Source organism: Athene cunicularia (genome assembly GCF_003259725.1).
Source record: "Athene cunicularia isolate RWA chromosome 1 unlocalized genomic scaffold, athCun1 chr1_part2, whole genome shotgun sequence".
Taxonomy (NCBI): Eukaryota; Metazoa; Chordata; class Aves; order Strigiformes; family Strigidae; genus Athene; species Athene cunicularia.
The window spans coordinates 81,774,985-81,789,635 of NW_020799092.1; the positions used below are offsets into that span (position 1 = coordinate 81,774,985).

Here is a 14,651-nt window from a genome sequence, read left to right on the forward strand (position 1 = left end):
CGAGGGAGGGCAGCGCTGGCACACGCCGGAGGGGTCGGATGAACTCCTGGAGAGCAGGTGCTGGCACAGCCACACGCGGGGCGGAGCGGGGCCGTGGCTGCTCTCGACCCCCGGGCGGTGTCGGTGGGTGCTGGGGGCGCCGGGACCACCCGAAACGGCCGGGCACGTGTGATCCCCCTAAGGAACAGCATCGGGTAATGCTGCTGCCAGAGGCGGGGAGCTGGGCTAAGGGACCCTCAGCCGGGCCCGGGGATGTTTCACACCTTCAGTCTGACCCACCCAGCAGGTTGATAAGGATATGAAGCTTTAACACTGTCACAGGCGATAAAGTCCTCATTCTCCTGATCATCTCAGTAGCTTTTCTGTGCTCCTGTTCCAGCCTGAATTCACCTTTCTCTAGGGTGGTGGGTATTACTCCAGGTGAGTGGCACCAACACCTCCCACCTTGTGACTGACCAGCAAATCCCTACGGCAGGAGAAAGCTCTGACAAGCCAGGCAAGGGCCGTTGCTCCTGGAGCTCCAGGGAGGATGTAGGGAGTGACTGACCTGAGCTGCTGCCACCAGCTGAACAATCTCCCCCCCGAGGGGGCTGGAGGGCAGCCCTGGTTTAGATCAACCGGCCACTGGCTGCAGGGATGCTCCAGCTGTTCCAGGTCAGCGGGCCAACAGCTCTGTCACTTCATCCCTGAAGTAACGGGAAGGGCACAAAAGCCTTCCGAGTCAGCAGGATCAGAAGGGGGGAGAAGGACTGTGTAAGCGGACGAGCCCGACAGAGAACATAAAAACGGAACAAGAACTCAAAGACAGCGAGTGCTTGAGCTGGTGTCAACCCGCTTGTGCCTTCAAGGCGAGGGGGGATGGCTGCCGTGGTGTGAGTACATTGCTGTGACACTCTGTTAAATCAAAACCCCGTGTAACATCAAGTACCTTCAAAGCAGTGAATCTGGTATGAAACCCCAAACCTGCCACGTGTGGAACATCTGAAAGCAGCTGGGCAGTGACCCGGGCTCAGCACGTCTGGCTGCTCTAAAGCGTGAGGAAACTTCCTCCTCGAGGAGATGCCACCTCTGTGGAGACCAATGGTACGTCCCTGCAGTGCCCAGCGTGGAGCCAGCAGGGCTGGGGTGAACAGTGTTCCAGGCTGAAGGGAGACTGGGGGAAAGAGAACAGCAAAGCTCTCCCCGTGCAAGGACGGAATCCTTTAACGGCGCCAGGTGCCCAAAGCTGTGACAGCGCCATGCTTGATTGCTGGAGGAGGATAAAGGTACCACCCCTGCAGCTGCAGCAAGCACGCTGTGGCCCGTTCTGGATGCTTCATTACCCAAATGATGTTAACCAGCGAGAAGCAGCTTTGAGAAACGCACAGTGAGATCAGAAAACTAGAAGGGCTGAGTTCTGAGGGGATGGAAAGAACCCCCACTGCACGGTGCCCGTGGGCACCCGCCCGTGGGCACCCGCCTGGAGGTGGGAAGCCTGACCTGGCAGTGACCCACCAGCCACACACGCTCCCAGGAGTAAGAAGTTGCTTACAGGGATGTAAGCTCTGAAGCCTGAATTAAGTTTGTTCTGCTCTGGAGCTTTGTTACAGCCACCCACCAGGAGAGCAACGCGTCCATCAGCCATGTGCACAGACCCGCCGGGCAAAACTCGGGGGGGTTTGGGGGTAAAGCTTCACCGACAGGAACAACCCTGTGCGTTGCTCCAGAGCGCTCGGCGCTTCCGATGGCCGCCTGCACCCTTCCAGCACCCCAGGGCACCGGGCCCGGAGAGAGGCTGCGCCACTGCCCAGATCCTGAGGAGCCCCTTCTGAGAACCTCCGCTCTAAAGTGTCTCCCCCACCTCTCCCAGGCAGTCTCATTCGCTGGGTGTAGGACGTTCTGGTGCAGAAATGCTGTGAAATGGGATTTCACCAAAACCCAGGACGGGTTATCCAGGGGATCTTCTGCAAATGCACTGGGAGCTGCAACGAGCTGCCACCCACCAGCTCGGGCGGCGGAATCCAATACCCACAGCTGAGCTCCTGCCCGTCACCCCTCCTTCAACGTGCTGAGCAAGATGGACTCCTGCAGCCTCAAACCTTTTCTCAGCTCGTGAATCACTCCGAGGGCCGTTTAGAATTCTGCTCAGTAATGTCAGATCCATCCCGTGGTGTGAACGTCTGACTTGCACAAAGTGATGTTTTAGTGATCTCCCAGAGCTGCAGCCAGAATAGGCAAGTTCACATAACTCCCGAAGTTTGTCCTTTACATCTACAAAATATCTCTGCCACATCCTACGCAATCAACTAACGATAACACAATTATCTTGGAGAAACCCATGTCCTTCGCTGAATTACATTTTTCCAGGGTAATTTCATACGCTGTAACCTACATTCTCCGCTTGCAGACATGTCATCTCGCAGGGGCTGCTGGAACACGGCTGCTCCAGCAGGGAAGCCACACCGCCCTGCAGCAGTTGCTCTGCCGTCAGCTATCCCCCCGCCTGCGGTCCCTGCGGCCCCTGCACACGCCGGGGCTTCCCACTATTTGGAAACACCGACAGAAGTGTTGAGCTGCGGGGATCAAAACACGCAGAGACCTTGCTGGGCTGGCCCCCACACTGTACCCCCCCGCAGCAGACGCTTTCTGCAGCGTGCCCCTGCACGACTTCCCAACGCTTCTATGCTGCGTTCGCCCTGGTGCTTGTGTTCGGTGTGAGTTTATTTATGCTCAGTCTCGTGGTGTTGAGGAGGCCAACGCCTCCTCGCCCTCACCGGTCCCGTCGTGCTGTCGGGAAACGCGGCAGGTTTGTCTCCACCTTCCACGGACCCACGCCGTGTGACAGCAATTGTACTTTCCTTCTCTTAATTCTTTGTTGATGGTGCTTCAAATTAATTGCTTCGTTAATTTAGCACTGATGCTGAGCTAAACAAGCTACAGTTTCCTGCACCACCTATTTTATACCCTCAGAATATTAGAATAGCAACAGCCCTCTACCAACCCTTTGAAATTTCGTAGATGAGCAAGATTTTGAGGTATTAACATCAGTGGTTCAGACAACTCCTCAGCTAGGCTCTTTTAGACACTTGGGTATCTGTTATTCAAGCCTGTTAATTTGAGTATGTTTATTTTTAGCAAATACTATCTCACTTTCTCCTTGGTTACAGCTGGGAAACTTTCTGTTCCAAGCACATCATATGGATAGATACATCCTCCTGATTTGTTCCAAACTCAGAGCAGAACATTTCTTTTTTTTTTTTTTTTTTTTTTGCACCAGAATATACAATTTTATCATTTACATATAGAAATGGATCTTTACCAGATTTTATTTTCTTCTAATGCTCTAAAATTTCTTATTATCTTTACAAGTTGGCCTTTGATATTTCCTTTGGCTTCCCTTATCAACCTCCCACACACTTCAGCTCAAATTAATGGCATTTCCTTCTCCTCTACTTGCTAACCTTTCCAGTTAAAAGGGGATACATGTGTCTGTAAGTAATATTTAACTGCTCCTTCGTATCTCACTGAAGTGGGTGATGTCGTGCCCGGCAGAGTTTTTCCCCTGATTTTTGGACTGCATTTAGCAGTGTAGCCTCAAATAACCCTTAGTTTTTGTTAATTATGTAAAATTAGTGCCCCCAAATATCAGAAACTCTTGAGGTTCAGAAGAATGGCGCTCTTTCCTCCCCAGGAGACATGCATGCGTTGCCGAACGCTCTGCACATGAGCCCAGCCAGAGCCTGACCACCAGACCTGCTGCTTTTTATTGGAGCCATCAGTTCTTTTTTTTTTTTTTAATCTGTCAAATGAAATTAATCCTAGATTACATTATCTCACAGCAACAATATTTCACTAGAGACGCTCAGGGACATCCCCTGTTGAACTGGCCTCCTCCCTACCCACAAGGAGAGGGGCCTGGGGGGTCTCCTCAGCACCCCCAGGAGCCTTCTCACTGCCCTGCCCTCCGCGCCGCTTTGGCAGTGGGATCCCAGGTCGACTGTTAATTGCCGTTTTCTTTTAACAATGCTTTTGTATGACTATATAATACAGACCTAAATAAACCATCCAGCAATTTCCACCAGCGCTGGTACCTAGAGGCGCAGGTGCTCGATGGACGCGCGGAATGGAAGCGCACACACTCCTGTCCCCCTCACTGGTTCCCCGAGGGAGGGGATGAAGGACCCGCAGCCCGCCAGGGCTCAGAGAAGACACACAGGCTGTGCTCGGCACTCCTGGTCAGACAAGGCAGGGTTTCCAAACCCCAGTCCCAGCCTGTGGTGCCACCCCAGGCCGGCGCTGGTGAGCACTAAGTGTGTGTAATGGTGCAAGTGTCGTCACGCGCCCTGTTCCGGGGCTGGGCACAGACAGGCAGACACCCGGGTACCCTCCGCAGCAGCCACCACGTTCCAACTCCCCTTCGGTCAGAGGTATCTCCACAGAGCCCGATGCTGAGCTCTGCACGACCGCCTCAATCTCTGCGGTTTGAAACCGTCCCTCGGGGAACGCTGCCTCTTTGTGCCGCCGCTGTGAGTCACCCCCACCTCCCTGCCCCTCGAGGGTCACGCACCAGGACACGCAGCCGCCTTGGGGTGCGCCATCCATGCTCCGGTGCAGCGTCCATCCCAGGACGTGAGCACATACGCTCTTCGCCTTAGCAGGATCTGAAGGGCCTGTAGGACCTGGATCTGTAGCACCCAGGATCTGTAGGACTCAGGATCTGTAGAACCTGGATCTGTAGCACCCAGGATCTGTAAGACTCAGGATATGTAGGACCCAGGATCTGTAGAACCTGGATTTGTAGGATCTGGATTTACAGGATCTGGATCTGTAGGACCCAGGATCTGTAGGGCCCAGGATCTGTAGGACCCAGGATCTGTAGAACCTGAATATGTAGGACCTGGATCTGTAGGACCCAGGATCTGTAGGACCTGGATCTGTAGGACCTGGATCTGTAGGACCCAGGCTGTCGGCATGTTGTAGGAAGGAGTGAAGCCCACCTACTCCTATAGTTCTGCCAAACCCTTCAGTTCAGAGTGAAAGAGCCCAGAAGACCTTGTGTCGGTGCGCTGGAAGCCCAATTCCTGGGGCCGTGCAGTTGCCTTCCTCTCTCCTTCCATTCCCTCACCCCTGTGCGTCCTCGCTCAGTTCACGCTGCGCGGCCACGCCAGGCGGGGGGTGGCAAGAGCAGACTGAGCTCCTGAGGCCGGGGAGGGGGCAGCACGGCTCCCCCAACCCTGCGTCTCACCCGCAGGCCGCGGCACCGGCACTGACGTTACGGGTGGCACGTGCTGGACCCGGAGCGGAGACGCCTCCCGAGCACCCCCCGGCCCTGAAACGCGCCCGAGCGCTGCTGCCAGCTCCAGCCCAGCCACCCAAGCCCTGCCCGTGGCACCACCCCTGCGGCGGCCAGCGGGAGGTAGGGCCCTTCCTGACCCCGTCTGTCACACGGATAAAGAACAACAAAATGCATTTGAAACGGGGAGAGGGCTCTGCCTCGGCAAAACAAAACTCCGGGAGGAAAACAGGAAAGAGGCCATTCAGAGGCCACCTTGGCTAAAAGCCTCCAGTGGTTCTGCCAGGTGACTCTGTGCCGGGAGAGCGCCAGGAACCACGTCGGGCCTTTCCTCATCACCCTCATCCCTGTCGCTGTCCGGGCACCACGCGCCAGCCACCGCTGCTGTCCCGGCTGGGTTGCCGCCTGCCCCACGCCCGCGCTGGACGCGCTGCGGGAGGGTCGGGGACTCCCCTGCCCGCTGCCCCGCACTGCTCATCACCCTCCTCAAAAACCCTGAGCAGCCTAAAGGCGACTGCAGGGCCCAGGGCAACGGAGACAAAACGACAGCACGGGCCAGCTCCATTCCTGACAGTCTGTCCCCAGCACCTCTTCTGGGTGAAGTGAAGAGCCGCTGTGGAGGACACAGCTCTGCCAGGTCAGCACCTGGCCGGGCCACGGGGCTGCCCCCTCGGTCCTGGCACCTCAGCCGGGGGACTCTGCGGCCGCGCTTGCAGATGGGGAGAGAAGGGTGTTAGAGAACAGGGACCGAAGGCCAGAGAGGAGAGGCAGGTACGGAGGAGGAATGGCAGTACGGGCCCCGGGGACACTCAATCTTCTTGCCCTGAGGACAGGACACTCGGGAGCTTCCCTGGGGTTCAGGGAGCGCCGACAGCAAACACGAAGATCTGCGCGTCCGCGGCGGTCGCAGGGCTCTGCTGTGGCGGAGACGTGGGGCTGTGTGTGTGAGCAGGACGCGGGGATGTCCCCAACGGGCTGCGGGGCAAGGACGGGCCGGGAAGGGAGACGTCTCTGGGTGACGGAGCTCCTGCCCGCACTGAGCTGCGGCGTGGGAGCACACATGTGCCCTCCGCGAGTGTCTGACCCAGGCCGGGCACAGGAGGACATGGGCTGTTCCCAGAGGTCCACCAACAACTGGGGGAAGCCTTGCAAACCCTCGTCCTCTCCAGGGGCGCGACTGTGCAGACATCCTGGGAAGGCAGTGGGTCACTGGCCGGGGAATCCCGGAGGCTCCCAGACAGCTGGAACCCTTTCCTTACACCAGCCCTGGCTGCTAGTGCCCTTCTGCTCGACTTGCTGCTCACGACGGGATAAAATCGGGGGTGAAGGCGGCCCCGGGGCAGCTCGGGCTGCAGCCGCTGCAAGATGGCTGCAATGTGTGCCCGGAGGACGGCGCGAGAGGCGAGGGGCAGGGGCAGGATCCTGAGGTTCAGGACAGACTTCACCTTCCTGGGAAAGCCCAAAGGGAAGGGGGGGCTGTTTTTTAAAGAAAAAAGTTGAGATCTCAGGAACAACCCAGCCAGCCTGTCATTTAGGAAGACTGGGGGGTTTTGCAGAAGGCTTGACTGGTAAGGCATCAAGCTCCTTAACGAACTTGATAAATGATCCTTAATAAAATGCAAAGAGCACATACAAGAAGGAGAAACAGAGAAGCACCAAAATAATAAAAACATTGATCAAGCACTAGGGATGGTATCAGGAGCAAAGACTATCAAAGACATGAAGCAGAACAAGGACATCTTGTAGTGGTACACTGGCACCAAAAGGAAGTTCGGGGAAAATGCGAGTCTGCTGGTGAAGACTCAGCCACGGACAGTACAGACACGACCAGAGTGCTCACGGGCAGAGCGTGCTCCCGGACCGGCGCAGCGGCCACGGACCGCTCCGCTGTGACGCTGGGCAGCCCCCTCAGCCGCAGGGAAGCAGCAGGTGAGGGACTTGTGAGAAGAGCTGCTGCAGCCAGGCCCACAGGCCCGGGGGGGCTCAGCAGAGGGGGCTGAGGAACCTGCTGAAGGAGATGTCGTGGCGACTTGGGAGGTCCCCGACAACTGGTCTCGAACATGACTCTCACCTCTGGAAGGGGAATCAGCCCTTCCTCAGCCTCGTCACGGCCGTGGAGCACGGCTTTGTCATGTGCCAACACTGCAGGACAAGGCGCCAAGTGGGAACTCAACATGGAATTCCCAGAGCAAACTGCGCTCGACCAAGATGGCTGTGGCAAAGCAACTAGTTCTGTGGGCAAGGTGGGAGTGGTGGATGCAGCACACCATGGCTCCAGCAAGGCTTCTGACACCAACCCCCGCGGCACGGTCATCTGGTACCCGAGGAGCTCCGGGCCAGAGGGGCTGAGAGCTGGCTGGACGCTGCCCCAGAGGCGGTGGCTAATGCCCAGGCAGCTGGCAATGGGCTGGGCGCTCCAGAGGCCAGTCCTGGGGCCCATCTTGTTCAACACCCTCAGTAACGACACCAAGGACACCCTCGGTAAAAGCGCAGGTGATATTTAAATTGGGAGGAGCATCTGTCACGGTGGAACGCAGAGCTTCAAACCGGAGGGGTCTGGGGAAATCCTGGGGGCTAACAGGACCCTCCTGAGTTCACCAATGGGAAGAAGAAAGGCGCGCAGCCGGGGCAGTCCAGCCCAGCACTCTGCTCCAGGCTCAGGAGAGGCTGCCCGAGCCCCACCTCTGCTGGAGAGGCTGAAAAGGGGTTCGGGATGACTCAGCCCGGCGTGAGCCCGCAGCGTGTTCACGCAGAGAAGTTATTGCCCTTTTCACTCAGCACTGGTGAGGCTGCGCCTGGAATACTGTGTTCAGGTTTTGGCCGTCAAGTTCAAGAGAGATGGGGAGGAACTGAACGAGGGTCCAGACCCAGGTAACATGACAAAAAACCCAAAGCAGCCTACAGCTGCTTGCCGGGCACTTCTGAAAAAGATGAGCCAAACTCTTCCTGGAAGTAGCAGATGATGTCATGAATGTGGCCAACAGCCACAAACTGTGGTTTGGGAGGTTCAGGTCACTCTCAGACTTTATCCAAGAAGCATTTCCCAGGAGGGCAGTACAGCCCCGGACAGCCCGCCGGACAGACAGCAGCACCCTCACCCTGCAGGAGGTTTCCGAGGCTTGGCTGGACAGAGCCACAGCCTCCTCAGAGCAGGATCGCAGGGAATCTTCCCAGCCAGCACTTCTGACGCTCTACAGAGGACAGAACATACGCGCTGTGGGCTCAAAAGCTGGCTCAGGAGGAAGATCAGCCCAAACTTATGGATTCACTGTGAAACAGAGTAATTCATTGATGGAAAAACCCTCAGAGATCCCCAGAGAGCCCTGACAAGGAGTGATGGGACAATATTCTCTCCACTTCCCCACTAAATGATACTCGGAAACTGTAATGAGATACATGCTCAGGGAACTAACAGAAAATGCCTCCAATTTAGGATGTAAAAGACTCATGTATTACTGGGAGACAGGTTTCCTAGATATAAGGAAGAAATTTTTTCTAACAAGGGTGGTCAAACACTGGCACAGGTTGCCCAGAGAGGTGGTTGATGCCCCATCCCTGGAAGGGTTCAAGGTCAGGCTGGACTGGGCTCTGAGCTGCCTGATCCAGCTGAAGATGTCCCTGCTCTTTCCAGGTCCCCTCCAACCCAAACCATTCTACGATTTCTACAACAAGTAAGGATTTAACCGTATCTCAGGCTGAGAATAAGGTCCACCAAGCCATGAAAACGTATCTGCCAATTGTCTTTCTGTTATTACAAGGACTATTTCTCACAGGAAATGAACATTCTTCAGAGCCATCCGACATCCAGGCCAACAAGTGAAAAGCTGTACAGTTTCCAGAGAGAGTCAAGAAAAAAAACATCTGGGAGACTGGAGATGCTGCAAGCGCGCGCAGCAGCCAGAGGAAGGCAACTGCAGTGGTAAGGGAAGTCAAAAAACTGCAGATTCCTGGCAGAGACTGGCCAAGTCCTGCCACCACCCGATGGTACAGCTGATGGAGGCATCTCCAGCATCACGGCCACGGCGCAGCTTTCAGGACTATACACTGAATAAAGCCGGGCCTACATTGTGTAGCACAGGGTTTGGGCGCAGCAGAACACTCCTGCCCGCTCCACAGGGCTCAGCACACCTCAACATGTGGCCTCCGCAGTGACGGCCTCGAGGAAAGCCTCAGTGCCACTTTGCGCTACGGGAGTCCCTGGCCCACCACGGAGAGGACTTCTGCAGACAGAGGGCCTGCGATGAGGAAGCGATGAGGAGATGAGGAAGGAAGCAGCTCTCTTCTCGAGGCAACGGAAACACCACGCTCAGAATCCCGTCCAAAGGCTGGCTCTCCAGTGGGGACGCTGTGTCCAGGGAGGGTTCCCCTCTCCGGCGCCTGCAGCCAGAGCGCTGCAAACGGGACAAACCCAGAGCAAGCCCAGCGTCACCTCTGCGCCCCCAGCACCTCGGAGCATACGGACACCAGCAATCCTCCGGCTCACCCTGGGAGAGGCATCGCTGCTTTGCTGTCGAGGCTCTGCCACCCCCAAACCTGAGCAGCACCAGGGGCGGCTGCACACGCAGCTCTGTGCACAGTGCCCCCAGCACCCCGACTCCAGCAGCACCTCTGGAGGAACCCCCGATGGCACAGGGAGCAAACCCCAAACGCTCCAAGGAGCGGCTCTGTGTTTGGTGTTTTGCACCCGCAGCTCGATGGAGTAACGTGTCTCCTGCCGAGGGCCCGCAGCGCTGGGCCCGCCGGACTGAAGCGCTGTCCCCAAAACGGCTCCTACCCTGGGGAAAGCTGCCGTGGGATCCCCGCCCCGTCAGGGCAGAGCCGCTCAGCGGATCCACCAGATTCGTCCCATCCTAAGGCAGGGCCCAGCTTAGGTCGGGTGAATCTACTACACCCCGAATTCCATCCCCACCTTTATTTGGTCTCCACGGGCAGAACCGGCAGAGGAGAGGAGGCAGGTGCAGGCACCCGGGTAACCCAAGGCTGAAGTGAGAGGAGGTGAACCCCAGCGCAGACCCACCTGCCCGTGGCGCCGCAGCAGCCCTGTGGGACCGCAGCGAGGGTCACATGGGGAGATGGCAACTGTGTGGTGACAGGTGATCAAGGACAACGACAAGCTGGTGGTAGCCAAAGCAGCCAGAGCAAAGACAACGCTTGGCTTCACCTTAGAGCTGCCCTCCAGCCACTCCGCTGGGGGCGCGTGGGACGGGGGTGCTGAGCGAACACCGAGGTCGCCCCTCTGGCTATTTCTGTACACAGAAACACCGAGGGCTGGAAGATCAAGGGCAGAGCTTGATGCCTCTGATCTGCCTGGCCCAAGCAAGCCCTGGGAATTTTCTGCCCCTTCCCAGTCCTGCCGCAGCCCATGTCAGCCACCACAGCAGGCTGGTCTGCCCGGGGCCGCTCTGGGTCACACTGGAGCAGGCAGGGGAGCTGGGCACTAGGGACACCTCCTCACTGGAACAGAAGATCTTTCTTTAGAAGACCTGATGATACCAAATCACTTAGCTCAGTTCTTGTACTCATTTTAGCATAAGAATCTGCAAAACAGGATCCTCTGGTTGCTGGCTCAGCAGATAACAAAGATGCTGAGCAGCTGCTGCTGGAGTTTCACTGGACTGCTCTTCTTCAGCCCTGGGCAGATGCACCTTCTGGAGGCCTCTGGGCTTTCAGCAGGTCAGTGAATGGAGCAGTGAGTGTGGCCACCAGAAAGCACAACCAGAGGCAGTTTGAGCGGCCATGGAGGGGTCAGAAAAGGAGCCAGAGAGACAGGGGTTATGAAGTAAACCAAGAGGTTATGAAGTAAACGAAACACTAAGACCAAGAGCGAGCGGCAGCTCAAGGGAAAATGCTGAGGGATTGCAAGACAAATGCGAGCGCCTTGGCTGGATCCCCGGGCAGGCCGGGGGGTGCCAACGTCCTGCCCACCTGCTGCCCTCGGCCAGCCCGAAGCCCGGCAGGTCGGCAGGAAGCCTCTGTCCGGGCTCGGGCGCAAGAGGAACGCGGTGCACGATGCACCTCTGCCCTCCTGGTGTGACGCAGAATGATCTCGGCAACCCCCGGCTTCCAGGTTTTCCTCTCCTCAAGGCAGCGCCTGTGAGCACGGACGGTCACATCTGGGCATCTGACAGCTCCCCGACGCGCTCACAATCCAGACTGTGCGTAAAATCTTAATAATAAAACCGGGATCAGATTTCCACCCAAAATACAGAATCACAGAATCATCTCAGTTGGAAAAGACCTTGCAGATCATCTAGTCCAAGCATTAACCTCACACTGATAACGCTGTGGCAAGCAGGGTCTGAGTCAACACAAAAAGCAGGAGATTTAGCCCTGGTGACCACTCCACAGGGTTTGCTGGGATTAAAAACTGAACCTGTTCACTCCAATATGAAGGGGAGGCTTAAGTGTCTGGACCTCCTGAGAGTATTTGAAGCACAACAAAGGAGAGCAGAAAAAGCAACAAGCCCAGAAGGCGAGGAAAAAAGAGATGTTATCTCTCTGCGGAAAGAGAGCAAGGGCCAGATCCTCCAGTCTGTTACGAGATTTTAGAGCTGCAAAGACTTGGGAGGCAGGGACTGGGCTGGTGCAAGGCATAAGGTACGTTTAACTGGTGAGGAACTGTCAGGCTGATGGGGACAGCGAGTGGGGTAGGAGGCATGGAGCCGGGGATCAGAGAGGTCACAGACCTGGGGCAGATACTGGAGACACTGGGACTCTGGGAATTTGCAACTGGAGGGACCAGACTGACCAGTGGGTTTGAGAGTCAGCTCCCAGTAAGGCCCAGTGTCTGGAGCAGCTGCTGGGCAGGCTGGTTTGTGTCGGTGTGTGCCTGTGCACGAGGCAGCCGGGGAGAGCTGGGACCGGAGTGCAGCTGCCGGACAGTCTGTGGGCTGGGGAGTCCAGCGCACGTGTGCGTGCACGTGTGTGTGTGCACGTGTCAAGAGATCCGAGGGCCAGCAAGTCAGTCTCAGGGGTTTGCATGCTCAGGTACCAGCAACTGGAGAGGCTGGGGGAGCTAGGGGCCGGCTACTGGGCAGACTGGGGGCCCAAGGGCAGCTCCCAGAGGGATCCGTGCTGTACACACAGATCCCCGCGTGTTCCTTTCTGGTGGGTTTCGTTCTGATCGCCCGGGGAGGAACAGGGTGAGGCTGCTTGATTGTGTCTGCACGTGCCGTGCGCCCGTGTGTGCGCTGCATGACCGTCTGTCCGCGTCCCTGTTGGGAACCTCAGGCCAGCTCCCGGCCGAGCCAGGGAACGCGGAGCTGCGGCAGCCTCGATCTAGTGGGTGATGGGATGGAAAGCTCCCGACAGTTACCAGGGAGCTCTTGCTTTCCTTCTTCACGATCGTCTGCCTCTCCTGGAGGGGGAATCTGATAAAATTTTCCACCTTCACAAAACTAGGCAGCTGTTTCCCAGTTAAACAGGAACAGAGACCAGTCTTGCTGAAGAAGGGCTCAGGTGAGGACACCCGCGCGTCAAATGAGCACCCTGAACCCCACAACCCATCGCATGGATCTCGCTGACAAAGCCACCCCGACTCGCCAGCCGGTTGTGCTGGCCCGGGCCAGTCTCGGCCCTCCGCTGGCCGGGGAGGTGCTGGTGGGACCCGAAAGGCTCGGCAGGGGCCGGGGCCCTGCATTCAGCCGCGGCACAGGTCCTGCGCTGCAGCTGCTGGAGGCTGCTGTTAACCAAAAAGCCTCAATGCTAAAACCATGGGATTTGCCTGAAGCTTGGCTCCCTCCCCAGGGGCAGATTCTCTGCAGGCCTCCTCTGGGTGCTCTTTGCTGCCTCTTTGCAGTCACCATCACCTGGGCTGTCCCCAGTGCCCACGCCCAGCCACCCCCCTCCCAGCTTCAGAAGGGGCTGAGGCGTCGGACGGGGAAGAGCAGGGCGGGTCAGGGCTGCAAGCAGCGTCCCTGCCACCTGGCCCTGGAGCCGTTCTGTGGTACCGCAGGAGCTGTTCGCCACCGCCAGCTCTGGCATGGAGACACACTCAGGGCTTCCCAGACGCACGTTATTTGTATTTGCGAACTCCAATGTGAAAGCACCTTAACTGTATCTGGCTGCCTGGCACTAATCCCCAAGACCAAGAAATCCTTATAGCCAAAAGACTGAAGATTAATTTCAGTAAGAGAATGGTCTCGGGCTACAAGTCTTGAACTTAACATGCCCATGCACCTTCCATCTTGATTTACCACCTCTCTAACCCACACACTTGGACAGGCTGATGAAGGGGGTCCCAGAGACCCGTACGAGGCTTCAAGCTGTGCCACAACATCTCCCTTCCTGCGTATTGCCCTTGGAACGTGGCTTTACATTGCGGCAAAGCTGCTGTGCTCATTCTAAAGCCACCTCCAGCTTCCCTTCCCAGAGAAACCACACACGCTTATTGCTCCACTTGCCATGGATTTAATGATCACGCAGGCACAGGGGAAGCCAGCTCAGCTAGCTGCTCCCAGGGAAATGCTAACCCGCTGAGGGCTGCTTACCAGCTAAATGCATGTATTCTGCAGCTGAACACCCGAACTGGGAGGGAGGGAGGGGAGAGGGACTGCAAGTCTCAGCCGGGACGAGGCTGCTCCACTGCAGCACTAACCTCCTCCTCGCAGCCCACATGGCTTTATACGCATTTGAAATTCTCCCTTGCTTTGTCATGTTTCTAACACCACGTATCAGAAAAAGTATCAGCTCTCGAACGATTTTGTCAGGTTTATGGCAACTAGTACTTCCCTGGCGTTCTTCAGAGGCTGCAGAAGACACACCAACGAGGCAGATGACGTTGTTGGAGGCTATTTGGGTCACGCAGCCTTTGCCAGCACCCCCTCGCTCACAGCTTTTGGGGCACTTTCTGCCTGCGAGATCCGAGCCCTGGCGCAGGACGGGCACAGCAAGCGCCCTCCCCGGGAGCTGCTCTGCAGAGGGTTTGGTGCAAGCACCAAGGACAACTCTGGGCCCCGCGAAGGGCAGAAAGGAGCGCGGAGGAGAGGTCTGGTCCTCCCGCTGGAGCTAAGGCCAAGCACCGACCTGCCCCTCTGCTGAGGGGTCCCCAGCCCGGCTCCCCGCCCCCCCCAGGCCCTCCAGCCGTGGGGTTCCCTGTGCCAGGGGGCACGGCACCACCCCGGGACCCCCCGACTTGCACAGCCAGCGCGTGGCGGCCGGTCCCTGCTTCGGGCAGAGGCTTTCCATCAACTACATGTTCAACGCCAGGCCCGTCACTGCATCTGAGGCTCTTGCTGCTGCAAAAGGATCCGAGGGAGCCCTGAGGGAGCTCCGGGGCGCCCCGACCGCCTGCCTGGCCCAGCGGCGATGGCCACCCCTGCAGCAGAGCGTTTGTCAGAGCGGATGGCAGGAGCTGAGCTCAGCAAAGCCCGACCACCTG

At 57.4% G+C, this 14,651-nt stretch overlaps 1 protein-coding gene across 3 annotated transcripts in view; it reads right to left on the minus strand.

Moving 5' to 3' along the window:
- The window catches only part of LOC113491118 (SH3 and multiple ankyrin repeat domains protein 3-like), a 30,731-nt gene extending 28,747 nt beyond the window's left edge, over positions 1-1,984 (minus strand). For all 3 annotated transcript variants that reach the window (XM_026867819.1, XM_026867821.1, XM_026867820.1), the window contains exon 1: positions 1,979-1,984. The gene's annotated coding sequence lies outside the window, so the exon portion shown is untranslated. The remainder of the gene's footprint in view (positions 1-1,978) is intronic.
- Between the last annotated feature and the right edge of the window lie 12,667 nt (positions 1,985-14,651).